The sequence below is a fragment of the Aythya ferina genome (assembly GCF_964211825.1).
Source record: "Aythya ferina genome assembly, chromosome: W".
Lineage (NCBI taxonomy): Eukaryota > Metazoa > Chordata > Aves > Anseriformes > Anatidae > Aythya > Aythya ferina.
In genome coordinates this window covers 11299366-11318122 of record NC_140313.1, presented here as the reverse complement: position 1 = coordinate 11318122, position 18757 = coordinate 11299366, and the positions used below count along the sequence as shown (strand labels likewise).

Below are 18757 nucleotides of genomic sequence, written 5' to 3'. Positions count from 1 at the left end.
TGTTACCCCCCCTTTGCCCCCTCCCCCCCCAAAAAAAATAGTACAAGGAAATATCTTAGAATAAGATTTGGGGGTGGTGGTATGTGTTTTTTATAGTTTAATCAGCTCAGTGTGAGCACTTGAACACTGGTTAGTGTAGCTGTCCCTTTAACAGGAAACATTATTTCAGTGTCTGACATCTTAGTTACAGTAAGTGCTTCATAGAATATGCCAGTTAAATTATTTTTGCATGTTTTCTTTAAATGATAACATTGGATCAGCCTTTCAGTGATGAGTTGTGGAAAGAAAAGGGACTCTTACAACACTTCTGGATTATACGATTTAAAGAAATCTTTAAGTGAACAGTTCTCTGTTGGTTGAAAAGTTTTTTCAACTTTTTTTCAAAACATGAGAAATGTGCAGTTCTGCTTCAGACTGAATTATAATTTGGTGCACTGGGAATTCTGTACTGCATTGCTCTTTATGAAAACTATGACTTTTTATTTAATCATACAAACCATGAACTAAGTTGGATATATCTTGCCTATTAGAAATTGTAAATGGGACACACTCAGTAACACACATTATGTACTAAGACTATGGAGAGCAACATAAATATTTAATAAACTTAGAGTAAAGCTATAAATACTATTTTTTAAATAATATGATCTTGATACAGTTTAAATAGTTTAAGAGCTCTTGATCAAAGGTTGGGGAGCACTGGGACCTCGGATAGTTCATGCAAAGAATTCGGAATGAGCAGAGATGGAACTGGAATCCTTCAAGACTTTTCATTTTTTGTAAGAGAATAATACTCTTAAATGTACCTGGAAAAAAAATAATTTACATGTTCAAATGAGAAAAAGTTGTTCCTTTTCATTATTTTTTTTAGAAGTGATTGTTTATTTTTATGATAAAGTCCACACTCTAGTAGTTGTTTGTTTAAAAAAAAATGATAGCTGCAAGATTTTCAAATTCTTTTTGCATATATAAATTTGTTTTCTGGTATGCCAATGCATTAACTACACTTTGTTCATCATTTAGCATGACTGAAGATATTTTTGAAACTGCCCAGCTGTAATTTTGGATGGTGTAAAATATCGGTTACAAAACATACATGTGTTGCATTTTTCTATCTACTTCATTTATCCAAAGTGAATGCCTGGTCTTAGTTTATTGTCTGGTTATATACCACTAGCTAGAATAGGTCTTCTGACACTCTCTTTGTGTTTAGAGAGTCACTTCTTATGATGATTCTCAAAAGACCAGAGTTTTGTCTTGCATATGGTAGCCTCAAGCTAGTGAGCTATTACTGAAGAAAATTCCATTTTTTAAAACCCTTTGAAATTAATTGAATTTTAGGCTAGATACGGTTTTTGTTATAAATAAATAAAAATGTATGTAGGCCACTCTTATTTATACTGACAAGCTCAACTGAGGTCATTTATAAATTATTTATATATGTCCTGGTTTCAGTTAGAACAGAGTTAATTTTCTTCCTAGTAGCTGGTAGAATGCTATGTTTTGGCTTAGGATGAGAAGAGTGCTGATAACACCCCAATGTTTTAATTGTTGCAGAGCAGTGCTTATACTAAGCCAAGGACATCTCAGCTTCTTGCTCTGTCCTGCCAACGGGCAGGCTGGGGGTGCAGCAGGAGCTGGGAGGGGATAGACCCAGGACAGGTGACCCAAACTGGCCAAAGGGGTATTCCATACCATATGATGTTATGCTGAACAATTGATATGGGGTGGCTAGCCGGGGGAGGGGGGCCGGACTGCTCGGGGTTAGGCTGGGCATCGGTCAGTGGGTGGTGAGCAATTGCATTGTGCATCACTTGTTTGTACACATTATTAGTAGTAGTACTATTATCATCATTGTACTATTATTATTATTATTATTATTATTATTATTATTGTTATTATTATTTTCCTGTCTTATTAAACTGTCTTTATCTCAACTCATGGGCTTCACTTTCCGTTTCTCTCCCCCGTCCCAGAGAGGGAGGGGGGAGGTTGAGCGAACGGCTGTGTGGTGTTTAGCTGCCGGCCAGGTTAAACCACGACAATATATTATTGAAAATGCTTTTGAGTGCTTTCAGAATTTTTTTTCATATGGAAATAAAAGTCTTTGTGTGTGCGTGTGTTTCCCTCAATCAGAGGGGAACTGCTATTCGAATATATATATATATATATATATTCCAAAAGATACCAGTTATTTCCCAGGTACAATTACGCTTCTCAAGTTGATGGCAGAACTTAGTTTGAAAATCAGCTACCTTGACTGAATTTACTTGTTAGCTATAACAATTAGGCCCTCTAAAATGGCAGTATATAACACATGCATGAAAGAGATGGAAACTGAAGCCTTCAGGACTGTGCTAGTCCTGTCTAAATGGGCATGTTTTTGAATAGGCATTTCATAATGTTAGGTGGGCAACTAGATAGACATACCTAGTTGCTTCTGCTGACTGGAAGGGTGTTTTCTGAAGGCAGTTTGCTTGCCCCTGTTTAAAAAAAAAACAACAAACAAAACAAAACACAACACAACACAACACAACACAACCAAACAAAAAAACTTTACACTCTGATCCTTGGAGACTCACTGGGTTTTTCATGTGTCAGGGCTATGAAAAGTGATTGTGCTCCTCCTTGTTCCCTGCCCTTTTGATGCTGTTGTGTGTTGGTGGCACTTTGTGTTTGATGGAAAGGAGTTGCCGCACTGAACCCTTTCCCTGTGCACCCTGGTAACTCCTGCCAATCACTGAGCCTCTTCCTCCAGCACCGTGTTTCAGCAAAGGGAAAGTTCAGCTATAGGGGACATGAGAGTTACTGAGGCTGGCTATGCTCCACTGAAATAACACTAGCATAGGAAGTTCATTCCTTCCATAAAAAAGAAAGGTATATTCTGCTCTGGTGTGACAATGAAAGCTTATCCAGTGAAGGTCCAAAAGGAGTGGTCCTCAGTGTAGGCTGGAGCATAGGGAAGGCACATGTGGGGCCACCCTACAGGAGCCTGGCATGTGTGGGGAAAGGGTTGGAGCTTCATGGGCAGGACAAGGTGCCACAGCACCACATGGCCTGGATGGCTAGTGAGCTGAGAAGCGTGTTGCTGCTGAGAGAGTCAGCAAGCTCAGCTGAGTGCAGGTGCCTCTGCAGCAGAGGACATGGGGTAAAAGTTTGAAGGTGGTTCTTATCAAAACAGTGATCGGGGAAGGTGTTTTCATATCTTTGTATGAACTGGAAGGGTTTGATAGGAGTTAAAGACAGAAATCAGAGGTGCAGAGGTCATGTTTTAGTCTACATCTTACTAGTTGTCACTTTTAATCTGCACATCTGAAAAATGTTCAATTTAATTTTGTTATAACACATCCTCTCTGGCCAGATATGTCCTTTTCTGCAAGCATTCTTCTCTGCATTTTGTACGTCTTAGTGTAGGCAGTTGGGCCTCTGTTATTTCAGCAGTGTTAGACTACTTTGGTATTTACAGTTATTTTCTGACCATTTATACCCAGAAACTGAATAAAAGCATTGCTTAAGTCACCAGTGTTGTTATTACAACTTTAATTTCTAATCGTTTCAATAAACAATTGTAAGTATTGAAATGAACTTTCTCTAGTATGTCTACAATCCCATTCATATCCCATGAACAGAGTAAAAGTCAATCTAGTTGCTTCAGTTTATCTTTAACTGGAAAATCCTAAAGCTGTTCACAAGCAGTGTGACTCTACTCAACTGCTTGAGAGATAAGGATATTAAACAGTTATGAACCTTGCACAGAAAGATCAACTCTTGCAGTTAAACCTCTTGCCTTTTTTTTAAACTAGCTATGATGGTTAATGTTGAATTATGAATTAATATTACTTGGGAACTTCCACTTCTTGTAATATAGTATAGCCTGAGCAATGCTCTCATTATTAAATGTTGCCAGAACAAATGAAAATAAAAAGTAGCCCAAGCCTGACATTAGAATTTAAAAAATCTTCGCTGAGACACTGATCAGTCATTTTCTGAAATGACTGATCAGTCCTTTCTGACTAGTCCAGGAAGGCTTTTTTCTAACAAAAGCTAGTTAATCAAATCTAATATTTAAACTAATTAATGTTTTTCAAGTACATATTTTCTTTCTTAACTAAATTTTAGTCTCCTCAGACTTTTTTTTTTCAATAATTTCTAAATTCTGTAACTGATTTTTTTCAACAACGACCAAAAAAAAATGTTGACCATAAAGTGGGGTTTGGAGAGAAAGGAAAGGTTGCTAAAAATTTGTAATCACTTCTGATGTGACTGTACTTGGCTTTTAAATGTAAATTTTAATAATGTTGGTGCATAGTATACAATTCCTAGTTGTCTGAATGAGCCCAAAGGAATTCTATTCTAAGCTTACTTAGACTTAGAATATAATTCAAATATAAAAACTGGATAGTGTGTCTGGCGAACTCTGCAACTGCTGCTTGGGGCTTTTTGGTAACTTTGGTGGCAGTGATCTTTCCTGCTTGAAAACAATACATTTGTTTGTAACAAGTCTTATTCCATTTCTTGGCACTTAAGAAAGCTGTGGGATAAAACATACTTTCAGAAACAGAACTTACTATAAGAGGATTCTGCTGGTACAAATTTTAAGTGTCTTCAATTTTCTGTCAACCTGTTAATCATTTTTTCATGTAATATGTAATGATGTTTCATCTAAACTTAATGAAGCTTGGAATTTCTATTACATAATGTTTTGATAATGATGTGTGTTTGTTGCTTGTTCATTAAAATTCCTATTTTTGCATTCAAACAAGTTTTAATATGAATTTTTGACTCATTCCCTTAGTGAAAATCGACTTACTTCAAGTAGCTTGTATCTTAGATATTTTATTGTCTAGATAGTTTACCATTTAATGCTGCATATAAATCACATACTGTGACAAAAAAAATAAATAATCCTGCTAGCTCATGTTCCTTCACTGAGTTTTCATTAAAAATTGTAAGCAGAAATCTGTTCAGTAGATTTTTCACTTTGTGTATCACAACCATCCACTTAGTATTTTCGATATATCACAGGGAAAGTACTTTGGATCATGTTGAATTGTTAAGTTGGCTTTGAAGATAAGTTCTGAGTCAATAATTTTTGTGGTATTTTGGAATTTTGAATTTATATTCAAATCCCAGTATTTGGACGTTATTTATGATGTTATGCATAGTTTCCTTACCAAGTAGTTCTGAAGGTGTATATTAGCTTTTTTTTTTTTTTTGGGGGGGGGGGGAGCGGGGTAATTTTTGCTTTTAAATGCTATTTGGGCAGATCATCGGATAATTTATGGTAGTGAGGAACCTCAGGAAGTCTCTATTCCAAGCTCCTGGCCAAAGCAGATTAGCTATGAGATCAGACTAGGTGGATCTGGGATTTATCCAGCTGGGTTTTGAAAGCCTTCAAGAATGGATACAGATAAAGCTGAGCTTTTTAAAAAGGCTTCTCTATAACTTAAAAGGTGAAAACTGGCATTGAATTCCATGGTGCTATAGAATCATACAATCATAGAATGCTAGTCCAACCACCCTGCCATGGGCAGGGACATCTCTCACTAGATCAAGTTGCCCAAAGCCCTGTCCAACCTGACCTTGAACACTTCCAGGGATGAGGCATCCACAACTTCTCTGGGTAACCTGTTCCAGTGTCTCAGCACACTCATATTGAAGAATTCCTTCCTAATATTTAATCTAAATTTACTCTCTTTCATTTTAAAGCCATTACATAATGGTAAATAGCACTACTAGTGCTAAATAGTGCTGCTAATAATAATATGTACAAAACAAGTGATGCACAATGCAATTGCTCACCACTCGCTGACCGATGCCCAGTTTATCCCCGAGCAGCCTGTCCCACCACCCCAGTCAGCCACCCCATATTAATTGTTCAGCATGACATCAGATGGTCTGGAATATCCCTTTGGCCAGTTTGGGTTAGTTGTCCTGGTTCTTTCCCTTCCCAGCTCCTTGTGCACCCCCGGTTTCCTCACTGGCAGGACAGTATGAGAAGCTGAAAAGTCCTTGGCTTAGCATAAGCACTGCTCTGCAACAACTAAAACATGTTATCAACATTATTCTCATCCGAAATCCCAATCACAGCACCAGCTACTAGGAGGAAAATTAACTCCGAAACCAGGACATGACCTACCCCTAGTGAACCCATATCGGTTCTGAACAATGACTGCGTTGTCCTTTAGGTGTTCTTCAATAACTCCCAGAATAATCTTCTCCATAATTTTACCAGACACTTAAGTGAGACTGATAGGCCTGTAATTCCCAGGATATTCTTTCTTGCCCTTCTTGAAAACTGGGACCACATTTGCTACCTTCCAGTCAACTGAGACCTCTATAGATTCCCAAGACTGTTGAAAAATGTATGAGAGAGGTCCCGCGATGACATCAGCCAGCAACACCTCCAGGGATGGGACATCCAAAACTTCTCTGAGCAGTGTGTTCCAGTGCCTCACCACCCTCTAAGTGAATAATTTCCTCCAAACAGCTACTCAAACTCTCCCCTCTTTTAGTTTAAAAACATACACCCTTGTCCTGTCATTATCTGACTGAGGAAAAAGTTGCCCTCCATCTTTTTTACAAGCCCCCTTAAAATACTGAAAGGCCACAATGAGGTCTCCCTGGAGCCTTCTCTTCTCCAGGGTGAACAACCCCAGCTCTCTCAGCCTTTCTTCATAGGAGAGGTGCTCCAGCTCTCTCATCATCTTTGCTGCCCTCCTTTAGACCTGCACTAAAAGGCCCACATACTTCTTGTGCTGGGGGCCCCAAACCTGGACGCAGTATTCTAAGTGGGGCCTCGCAAGGGCAGAGGAGAAGGGGACAATCACCTCCATCGACCTTCTGGATATGCCTCTGTTGACGCAACCCAGGATGCAATTTGCCTCCTGGGATGCAAGCACACACTGCTGGCTCAAACTCGGCTTTTCCTCCACTAGAACCCCCAAGTCCTTCTCTGCAGGGCTTCTCTCAATGAGTTCTTCTCCCAGCCTGTACTCATGTCTGGGATTGCCCTGACCCAGGTGCAGCATCTTGCACTTTGATTTGTTGAACCTCATTAGGTTCACATTGGCACACTTTTCTAGCTTGTCCAGGTCCCTTTGGATAGCATTCCCTCCTTCTCTTGTATCAAATGCACCACTCAGCTTGGTGTCAACTGTAAACTTGCTGAGGGTGCACTCGATCCCACTATGTCGTATATAAAGATATTCAACAGTACCACTCCATGTGGTGGTTTTACTCAGGTCAGGAACCAAGTTCCACCTCAGCCGCTCTCAAACTCCCCCTCCTCAAATGTAAAGTGGAAGAAAATACGATGCAAAGGGCTCAAGGGCTGAGATAAGGACAGGGAGATCGCTCAACAATTATCGTGATGGGCAAAACAGACTCAGCATAGGGAGACAGTAAGATTTATTGCCTATTATTAAAAGCTAGAGAAGTGAGAAACAAAGGAAAGAAACCAAAAATGCCTTCACCCCCATCCACCCTCTTCTACCTTGTCCCCCCAAGCGTTTCAGGGGAACAGGGGAGTGGGGGTTGCAGTCAGTCTATAGCACTTCGTCTCCGCTGCTCCTTCTCAGTCACTCTCGTCCCCTGCTCCAACGTGGGGTCCCTCCCACATATTGCAGTCCTTCCCAAACTGATCCTGCGTGGGTTTCCCACAGGCAGCAGCTCTTCAAGAACTATTCAAAATATGGATCCATACCACGGGGTTCATCCTTCAGAAGCAAACTGCTCCAACCTGGGTCCCCCATGGGCAGCAGCTCCTGCCAGGTCACCTGTTCCTGCACGGTCTCCTCTCCACGGGCTACAGGTCCAGCCCAGAATCTGCTCGGGCGGGGGTCCTCCACAGGCCACAGCCTCCATCAGTGCAGGTCCACCTGCTCCACTGTGGTCTCCTCCATGGGCTTCAACGTGCAACCCTGCTCCACCGTGGTACTCCATGGGCTGCAGGGGGACAGCCTGCTTCACCATGGTCCTCACCACAGGCCGCAGGGGACTTCTGCTCTGGTGCCTGGAGCACCTCTCCCTCTCCTTCTTCACTGACTTTGGCGCCTGCAAGGCTGTCTCAGATCACCTCCTTCTCCTGCATGTTCCTTAACATTTCTTCCAGAAGGATGTGTTCTATCATCTTCCCAGGAACAGAGGTGATTCTGACCAGTGTATAGTTCTGAGGGTTTTCATTTCTGCCCTTTTTAAGAATGGCAGTGATGTTTCCCTCTTTCTGGTCACCAGGGACTTCACCTGACAGCTATGGCTTTTCAAATATGATGGAGAGTTGCTTGTCAACTGCATCAGCCACTTCCCTCAGGACCCTCGGATGCATGTGTTCAGGCCCTATAGACTTATATATGTTCAGGTTCAGCAGGTGGTCTCAAACCCAATCTTCTCTTACTGTGGGAGGGACTTTGCTCCCTGAGTCCCTGCCTTGAGGTTCAGGGACTTGAGAGATGTGGGGAAAGTGATTGCCAATGAAGACTTAGGCAAATAACTCATTGAGTACCTCAGCCTTCTCCATGTCTGTTGTTACCCGTTCTCTAATATTGTTTGTCAGAGGGAGTGCACTCTCTTTAGTCTTCCTTTTCTGGGTAATGCACCTGTAAAATCCCTTCTTATTATTTGCATCCCTTGCCAAGTTCAGCTCTAGCTGTGCCTAGAATGAACTGTGACATTTTAGGTCACACCAGAGGAACTCTGGTAAATTGAATTACTCTGTTGAGAAAGATTATTATTTCCTGAGACTCATTTAGAAACTAAACTCAAAGGTGATGTGTTCCTGATGTCAGTGTAAGCAAAGGGCTAGTGGCTAGCTAATAAAGCAACTTAGAAGTATGGCTTGACTTCACCTCAGCCAACACTTTTTTAGTATTTTGAAACAGTAGCTTTGCTGTCCTCTCTTGTGCTCCACCAGCAAGATCCTGGTGTCAGGAAGAAGCACATGGAGAAGGATTACTCTCCCCTCCATCCCTGACCCAATTACCACTGCTTCCTGCATTTCTGCCTAAACCGCTGGTATTTATCTTAGGTAGGCTGTCCTTCACAATAAAAGTTCTCACTAGGAAATTATTCATTTAAAAGGAAAGTCATGTAAATTTTTTCTTGTATCTCACTTTCGTGATTGTGACAATTTCTGAAAATTTTTGTAGGGAATCTCTGTAATAAATCATAAACCATTACATGTTTTTAAACCAGTGACATGTCAAACACAGCATAAAACAGCTCATACTATAACATTTTCATTTGATGTCTTTACAAATGGAAAGAGAAGTGGAGAGGACTTCCATCTACTACTAGAAGAATGGTCATGGTGTATGTGTTGCTAAGCTCTCAAATAAAGCAAATCTGAGGTTGGACTCGATGATCTTGAGGTCTCTTCCAACCTAGAAATTCTGTGATTCTGTGATTCTGTGATTCTGTGCAACTGATAGAGATGATTTTAATTGTTGGGGGAATGGATAAGAGGCAAAATGAAAGCGTGGGGAGATTAATATAATTTATTGCACTTCACTAGCAGACTAGAACAGTGGAAAACTAAAAGAAAACTAAAACACCTTCCCTCCATCCACTCTCTTCTACCTCCTCCCACCAAGTGATACAAGGGAACAGGGAATGGGGGTTGTGGTCAGTCCATAATGTCTTTGCTGCTCCTTCATGGAGCTCCTGCTCCAACATGGGATTCCTACCATGTGTTGCAGTCCTTCCCGAACTGATACTACTGTGTGGGCTTTCCCCCAAAAAATATCTTCTACAGAAACAGAAAGCCAATAGCACGTTAAATTACAAAGAAAAAAATACATAGCTATTAATCCCCTGAGTCTCAAGTAAATTTTCTTAGTCATGACCCTAGAAAAGTGAAGCCTTTTGTGAAAAACAGAGGCAAAGGGGATGTTTTGCAGGACAGATTTGAACAATTTTTTCAGTCTGATTACTCAAACTTCCACTATATGATCTTGCTTGGTTAGGGAAGTTAATGTGTGAAAGTATTTCATGACCAGGATAATGTGAACCATTCATGCTAATACCTTTGGTTTAGGAGTAATTATTGATGCAGAAGTAGAGGGCTTTCTTCAGTGTATGGAATTTTGACTATTTTTAACAAGACGTTCATATGGTGTTGCAAAACAACCACATGGACACCAGGGTTCTTTTAGGATCAGTAGCTGCTACCACTTTATTGATGACATAACTTCAGCTCTTACACTGAGGGCATAACTTCATCTCTCTTACTGAGGACAGGCTCCCTTCTTATACCATTCGCTCTACAGCAGTACTTTTCCACTAACTATTCATTGGTCAAACAACTTTGCCTGACAACAGCAAACAACCAGCAACTTCCATGTCATAACAGCTGGAGAACAAGCAACCTGAGAAGGCAAGGTGTCTTCTGAATCACCCTTCTTTGTTCCTTCTAAACTCTTTACATTCCTCATGGCCTCATCATTAGGAGTCGGATGTTATCACCAACCATGGGGCTTGTCAACTCCCATGGCCACACTCCCACAATATGGCAATCTGTTCTGCAGGTAAGAGCATCACCCAGTTTACCCCCATCTGTACACACAACTGTTTTGACTCTCCAAAGATAGACCTCTTCAGATTATGCCCCAACAAGCACTAAAAAGCATGTTTGAAAATTAAAAGCTCCTAGTAGCTGGTATGTAGCTGCTTCATTTCAAGTGCAAAACTTAGTCCATTTATCTTTACCAGCACAAAATATAACACTTAAACAGCTATCTGTATGTAGACGAATGCTAAAGAAACTTTTCCAGACTTGTTCATTTTTTGTTTCCTATCTCTAAAATGGACTCTGGAGTCATAATCTGGTTCTGCGAAATTGGAGAATAGTCTAGACTTTGGTTTCAGGTTACATATTCCCATCTGCATAGAAATTATTGAAATGGTTACACAGTTCTAGAGAAAGGAAATTAAAGAAAATGGAGGATTTGTTGCCTTCAGATCACTTTTCAGTATGCTGCAGAACAATACACATTACTATCTTGTTTAACACTAGTGGTGTTAAACAATTCTCAATTCTAGGGCCAGTTCTTTTCAACTTTTTGATCAATTATCTGGATGCAAGAGTGTAATGCATCCTTAGCAAGTTTGCTGATGATACTAAAGTGTTGACAATCTCAAGGGCTGAGAGGCCTTGCAGAGGGGTCTAAATACATAGTAGCATTGGACAATCAACAATGGCATGAAAATCAACAAAAGTAAATGCTGGGTTCTGCACCCAGGACAGAGTAACGCCAGACACTAGGAGATGAGTAGCTAGAGAGCAGCTCTGCAGAAAGGGATCTAGGGCTGCTGGTCAATATTAGGCTCAGAATGAGTCAGCAGTGTACCCTGGTAGCCAAGAGGCCAAACTACATTTTTGGGTGCATTAAACACAGCCAGACAGTCAAAAGAGGTGATTCTCCTGATACATTTAGTGCTAGTGCAGCCTCACCTGGAGTACTGTGTGCAGTTCTGGTCTCCAGAGTATAAAAAGTATGTTAAGGTACTTGAATACATCCAGAAGAAAGCAACAGTGCTGATAAAAGGCACGTCATATGAGGAGAGGCACGTTGGATGAGGAGAGGCTGAGGACACTAGTGTTGTCTAGTCTGGAGAAAAGAAGGCTAAAAGGTAACCTCATTGCTCTCTACAACTTCCTGAGGAGGGGAAGTGGAAAGGGAGGTGCCAGACTCTTCTCCATAGTAACTGATGACAGGACATGTAGGGAAACCTGCTTTGGCAGGGGGGTTGGACCCGATCATCTCTTGAGGTCCCTTCCAACCCCTACAATTCTGTGATTCTGTGATTCTGTGAATGGCATAAAGCTATGCCAGGAGAGGTTCAGAATGGATATTAGTAAAAATTTCTTGTGTGAGGGTGGTCAAACACTGGAACAGACTTCCTAGTGATATAGTTGATGCCCCATGACCATCAGTGTTCAAGAGGCATTTGGATAATGCCCTTATTAATATGCGTTAACTTTTGGTTAGCCCTGAAGTAGTCAGGCAGTGCTTGATGATCTTTGTAGGTCCCTTCCAACTGAACTATTCTAATACTAATTCAAAATCCACAAGCTAAAAAAAAAAAAAAAAAAGCTCAAAAAAAAACAAGTGAAAATTTAGTATTTCATAGATCAGAAAGCCAACATTATCAGTTTTGCTATCTTAAAATCTTTTTCAACTCATAACAATTATACGGTTTTAAAATATACTTTATTCTTTTAAAGCCCAGATAAACCTATGCCCCAAAACCATACTTTCTTCAATATTTTCAAAGTGTGTATTCTTCTTCAAGAAATATCTCCAGTTGCCTAGTTGTTTGAGTACTTCTATAATTGCACCTGTATATCAGGAATCAGTTTCCTGCTTTACTGAGAAGACAAGAGGTAAAAGGAAGTCTTCCGAAAGAAAGAAGCTTTTAAAAAAGCTCAAAAAAAGAAAACAAAAAAGCAACTAAAATCCAAACCTTTCAGTTTGTTCCTCTTTTCAAACGTTTTTCTCTTACTGATACCAACACATTACTCTATCTTCTGTGTTGTCTCAGGTGTAGTTGTGGATCATGAGTCATGTACTTCTCGTATGACAAGTTGCATATAGATAGATATGAAGTTCTGATTTATTTTTTTATATGACGTGTCTTTATGGTTTCACTGCTGTCTGGAATGACTGATGATAACATACAAATACGATAACAATGTTAATGACTAAACAATTATTATTCTTTGAACAGTATAAAACTATTTTTCTCAAACTTTCAAGTAGAATATAAAAAAAATACCTTCAGCCTTTAACAACTCAAATTGAAGATGAAATGATCAATGGATTATTCCTTCTAGTCTTTTTCGTATTACTCTATTCTTATCTCCCCTCTCTCCTTGGAGGAGAGGGATGCTTTGGAAGCAGAAATCAGTCTGGCTAGCATCCCTCTGCAGTGATTTAAGCCTAACAACCTGTCATTTATTTTATTCTTGTTGGCATTTATAAGGATATGATTAGATATGGGGCAGAGAAATATACATTATATTTGACTGAGTTATAAGGTGCCAAATGTCTTAAGTTGTGGAGCATTTTCACTTTCAGTCATGGTGAATTAATTGTGGATTCACCTAAAATGCACTACGTAGATCCATAGAGGAGTGTTTTCCATTTTGCAAGGTGCTCAGGTTGTGTTAATGAAGCCCATATGGTCTTAGAAATTGGCTAGTTTTTGATTAATTAGATAACTTTCATCTGGGGGACTGACCATGGAAGTCAGAGCCAATGATAGCTGGCAACAAATATTTAATTTCAGTTATGGATTCTTTTCCTTTTGAAGGTATGAAATAGATGTACTGTTGTGCCAAGTTCTGCTTGGGTTAAGAGGAAGCAGAGGTGAAGTTTGAGTTTTGGAGGTGGATGTAGCTCCTATTCCTTTGCCATAGTTAAAGCTAATCAGCGACTGTACATTAAGTAGTTGGAACAGACTCCTCCAGTGGCCACACAGTAGGGGGGACTAGATAGAACTGGATGAACACTTCTATACCCTGGAATATGTTTTTTACTTCCAGGCATGTGTGGAGCCTGGCTTAGGAAAAAACTGTGTTGTGTCTGTTGACTTTTCCAGTTCAGAGCCAACATAAGGTTGTCTGCACAGTATAAAGAAATCAGGGTGAACTCGATGAAGTCACTTGTTGGTCTTTTTCATATTTATTGATAGGATCCAGCCAAATGGATTACCTCTGCCCACTTTCAGAAAGAACTCATATTTAAAAACTAAACTTTGTCAGAGAGAAATGCAGTTTAGGAAACTCTTTATATTAAAAATATATACCATGAGTACTAGCAGTTTTTAAAGAATTGTTTCCTATTTAAATGAAGCCCTTCTAAAAACATATATTTCATCAAAGTTGTTTTATTGTGGGTTTTTTTTTTGGTTGGTTGGTTGTTGCTGTTGTTGTTTTTTCTAGAACGTATTTTGAACAGAGATGACAATTTCATAATCTGTGTATGCTTTGAGGGATCTTTTTCCATCCCTACAAGAGATGTAGGACCTACATAAGGTAAAAAGCTTAGTTTTAAGCCTAATCCAAAAGATCCACACTGTCTTATTAATATCATACTCTCTGGAGTGTGTCATTTTTGTCAGATGAATTAAGATTGCTTCTCCCTTACATAAAGCTAGGCATTACAAGTAAACCTAGTTAAGGTAGTGATTCCTTTGGAGAATGCTGTGTCCTGGGTTCTCTGGGGGAGAACCTACAAATTTTGCCATATTCATGTGACACCGGGGCCTAAAAATTTTGCTTTCAATAGTGTCTAATGCATTTCATCCTATATAGGCACTGAGGACTGGTCAGATGAATCGCTATCTGAGGATGCTTACTTTTAACTTTTAAATATCTAAACCTGGGGAAGATGGAGTTCATCCAACTATGCCCTCTTTACCAGGTCCAGCATTGAATTGTACCTCCTGCCAACATTATGAATCAGAGTTGTGCTGCTTGTTTTCTATGGAGGTAACACAGTACTGCATTCCCCAGCATTGCTGTCACCCTGCCATGGCTCCCTGGTAGGCTATTTCATTCACTCAACCCACTCTCCAGGTGATGGTTCCTATCAAGATAATTTAAGCCTCCAGAAGCCTAGAGTAAATCTCACTGATAAAGTAGAAGTCCAAAGTTGCTTTATTGTAAGCCATTTCAGAATGCACATAAATAGTGTGCAGGCTCTACCTACAGCAGTTGCATTACTGAAAATAATTGTGTCAGGATGACTGTAATGATCATTTTCTGTTGCATTGTGGTAGGCAGACCTCTTGCAGTGGAAGTTCAATGGCATCAACCTTCTTCCTGCAGATGTGGGTAGAGGTTAGGGGTAGGCACACATAAACACAAAAGTGGACTGTTTTATCTATCAAAAATCTGAAGTACATGTATTTAATATATTCTCTTATTGAGGGAAAAGTTAATTTGAAGAATAAAATGGGGAATACAGCTAAATGGAGATCAACATCTGTAATTTTTCTTCAGTTTTATGCTTTAGGGAAGCTTTCTATACCTGAAGTATCACATCTTTTGAGTTCCTTTAATATCATTGTAGATGCCACCAGTGTTTTATAGTACAGGCAGAAAACAGTTTGTGTTCATCAGTGTTTTGATCATATAACAGGGGTCTCTGCTGAGATGAATTCAAGTTTCTGATAGCACTTTGGTGAGATGTGGACAACTGACAATTCATAGAATTCATAGAATATCCCGAGTTGGAAGAGACCCACGAGGATCACTGAGTCAAACTCCTGGCACCACACAGGTGCCAGGTCTACCCAAAAATTCAGACAGTCCAAACACTTCTTAAACTCTGACAGGCTTGGTGCCATGACTATGTCCCTGGGGAGCGTGTTCCAGTGTGTGACAACCCTCTCGGTAAAGAACCTTTTCCTGATATTTAGCATGAATCTCCCCTGTCACAGCTTCACACAATTCCCTCAGGTCCTATCGCTGGTCACTAGAGAAGAGATCAGCACCTGCCCCTCTGTTCCCCCTCATGAGAGTGCTGTAGACCACAGTGAGGTCTCCCCTCAGCCTCCTCTTTTCCAGGCTGAACAAGCCAAGTGACCTCAGCCGCTCCTCATACGTCTTTCCCTCTAGGCCCTTCACCATCTTAATAGCCCTTCTCCACAACTTTCCAATAGTTTCACATCCTTTTTGTACTGTGGTGCCCAAAACTGCACACAGTACTCGAGGTGAGGTCGCACCAGCACAGAGTAGAGAGGGATAATCACAGAATCACAGAACTGTAGGGGTTGGAAAGGACCTCAAAAGATCATCGGGTCCAACCCCCTTGCCAAAGCAGGTTCCTTAGAGCAGGCTGCCCGGGTAGGCATCCAGACGGGCCTTAAATATCTCCAGAGAAGAAGACTCCACAACCTCCCTGGGCAGCCTGTTCCAGTGCTCCATTACCCTCACCATGAAGAAATTCTTTCGCATGTTGCTGCAGAACTTCCTGGGCTCTATCTTGTGACCATTACTCCTTGTGCTGTCCCTGCAAACCACTGAAAAGAGGTTGGCCAAATCCCTCTGTCTCCCACACCTCAGGTATTTATACACATTGATGAGATCCCCTCTCAGTCTTCTTTTCTCTAGGCTGAACAGACCCAGGTCTCTCAGCCTTTCCTCATAAGGAAGATGCTCCAGGCCCCGTAATCACTTCCCTCAACCAACTAGCAATGCCGTGCTTGAAGAGCACAGCATTGCTTTCATAAGCATTGCTTTCATAAGCATCATCGAAGTATTTCACAGTGACACCAAATAGCCATGAAGTTTTGTCAGTAATGAAATGTGTTGGAACAAATCAGCAATGAAGTAGAATATAAGAGGGTTGTTTTCTTTATTAGCTTTTAGTTCATTTGGCAAATGAAGGAAGTTGGAATGAAATAAAATGGCTGATGAAATAAAATGGCTGATATGTCTAGGACTTTGTTTTCTCTAGTACACAGTAATAAAGCATTCATCGTGATGAACTTCAACTGTAGCGTTGTTGCCTTTGCAAATTTTACTCTGTGGCACTTCAGTGTAATGATATCTTTCTGTCATGAAATGCAAAGGGTTTAGCTTCTAAATTCAAGTTAGAATATTGGAAACCATTCTTCTAGGAGACTGAAACCACGTAGGAAATTAGAAAGTCATTTTATTTAATCAACATAGCTCAAACAAAACAAAACAAAACCCCCTAAAATTAAATTGTGCTTCATGATGATAGTAAGTTATCCCAACTTGTAGTTAGCTGAAGGAAAAAAAAATTAATAAGGCATGCATTTGTTGTCTCAAATCAAATGATTGTTTGTGTAGGCAATATATTCAGGTTAGGTTGGTCTGAATTTTAAGAGGTTAGGTAAAGTAGCTTCCTACATGCACAAATTGTGATCTAACTGGTTATTCAGTATGACTGAGACTCTACATATTCACTTTATTTAGGAAATACTCTGAAATTTAAAACTAATATAATTACATGACAGCATGGATTGTGTGACACCTTCTTTCTACGCTTTCCAGAGATTTTAGTATTATTATTTAATTCTTATTTAGCATTTTAGGAATCCTCTGTCCTGGGCTTGTGTTTAGTACAGTGGTGTAATGGGTTTACGTGGCAAGGTTTTGGTAGCAGGGGGCCATAGGGGTGGTTTCTGTGAGAAAGATCTAGAAGCTGCCCCATGTTTGGGAAGGGCCCCATTGTTTTCCAGAGCTGAACCAATAAGCGATGTTGTTTTGCGCCTCTGTGAGAGCATATTTAAGACAGGGAAAAAAATGCTGCGCCACACAGCAGCTGGGAGAGTGAAGGGAGTGAGGAACAGCCTTGCAGGTGCCAAGGTCAGTGTAGGAGGGGGAAAGGTGCTCCAGGTGCCGGAGCAGAAGTCCCCTGCGGCCTGTGGTGAGGACCATGGTGAAGCAGGATGTCCCCCTGCAGCCCATGGAGTACCACGGTGGAGCAGGGTTCCATGCTGCAGCCCGTGGAGGAGACCACGGTGGAGCAGGTGGCCCTGCACCGACGGAGGCTGCTGCCTGTGGAAGACCCCTGCCAGAGAAGATTCCGGGCCGGACCTGTAGCCCGTGGAGAGGAGACCATGGAGGAGCAGGTGACCTGGCAGGAGCTGCTGCCCGTAGGGGAGCCAGGTTGGAGCAGTTTTCTCCTGAGGGATGGACCCCGTGGTACAGACCCATATCTGGAGCAGTTCTGGAAGAGCTGCTGCCTGTGGGAAGCCCACGCTGGATCAGTTCATCAAGGACTGCATCCCGTGGGTGGGACCCCACAGCACAGGGGACGAGAGTGACCAAGAAGGAGCAGCAGAAAAGAAGTGCTGTAGACTGACCATAACCCCCATTCCCCCGTTCCCCTGTGCCGCTCGGGGGGAGGAGGTGGAAGAGGGTGGATGGGGGGAAAGGTGCTTTTGGTTTCTTTCATTTGTTTCTCACTTCTCTAGCTTGTTAGTAATGAGCAATAAATCTTACTATCTTCTTATGCTGAGTCTGTTTTGCCCGTTACAATAATTATTGCATGATTTTCTCATCCTTATCTCAACCCTTGAGCCCTTTTTACATATTTTCTCCCCATTCCTCTTTGAGGAGGGGGAGTGAGAGAGCGTCTGTGGTGGAGCTTGGCTGCCCACTCGAGCGGAACCACGACAAGTGGTAGGCTCAGGAAAGTTGTCTTTTAAACATCTTCATATGATGCTGTTTGCCCTACCCTTTTTCTATTCCAGATGCCTTATCAATGAAAGTGAAATAGAGCTCGCAGTATTAGAAAATAAACATGCTCTTACACTACCGTGGTATGTAGGCATAGCCTTGTGAAAGCATGGGAGCTCAGGATCTGTTCTGCCATCTGTTAAATGACAACTAGGAAAACTTACACAACTTCATACTCTGCATCCTTGTAGGATTTGTGATAAGTTATGTAAATTGGGGGTGGAGAGGAGCAGGGAGCAAAACTTTATATTCTTTTTTGAAATTGTTGTTTCAGATAAGTGTTGAATTGGGAAGAACTGGTCTATATTTTATTTTCTTTTTAACTTCCAGCTGAGTTAGGAGCCAAATCATCTGACCTATGCATTATTCTGAAAAGAGGCTAAAGGAAATCTAAAATCTTTTAGAACTCCAAGTCTAGACTGAGTAAATAATAACTAGCAACCACCAATGAAATAAGGAAGATGCTGGGTTCTGTTTTTTTGTTTGTTTGTTTTGTTTTGTTTTCTTAAAGAAACAACTAGTCTTGCTGCTAAAGACTGA

The 18757-nt window shown here is 40.9% G+C and overlaps 1 protein-coding gene and 1 long non-coding RNA gene across 4 annotated transcripts in view; both read left to right on the top strand.

The window, feature by feature from the left end:
• Window positions 1-18757, top strand: part of LOC311426402 — a 579678-nt gene that overhangs the window by 429375 nt on the left and 131546 nt on the right. The window lies entirely within an intron of this gene.
• Window positions 1-18757, top strand: part of LOC311426318 (homer protein homolog 1-like) — a gene marked incomplete at its 5' end in the record, with an annotated part of 213350 nt that overhangs the window by 144433 nt on the left and 50160 nt on the right. The gene's annotated exons all lie outside the window — the stretch shown is intronic.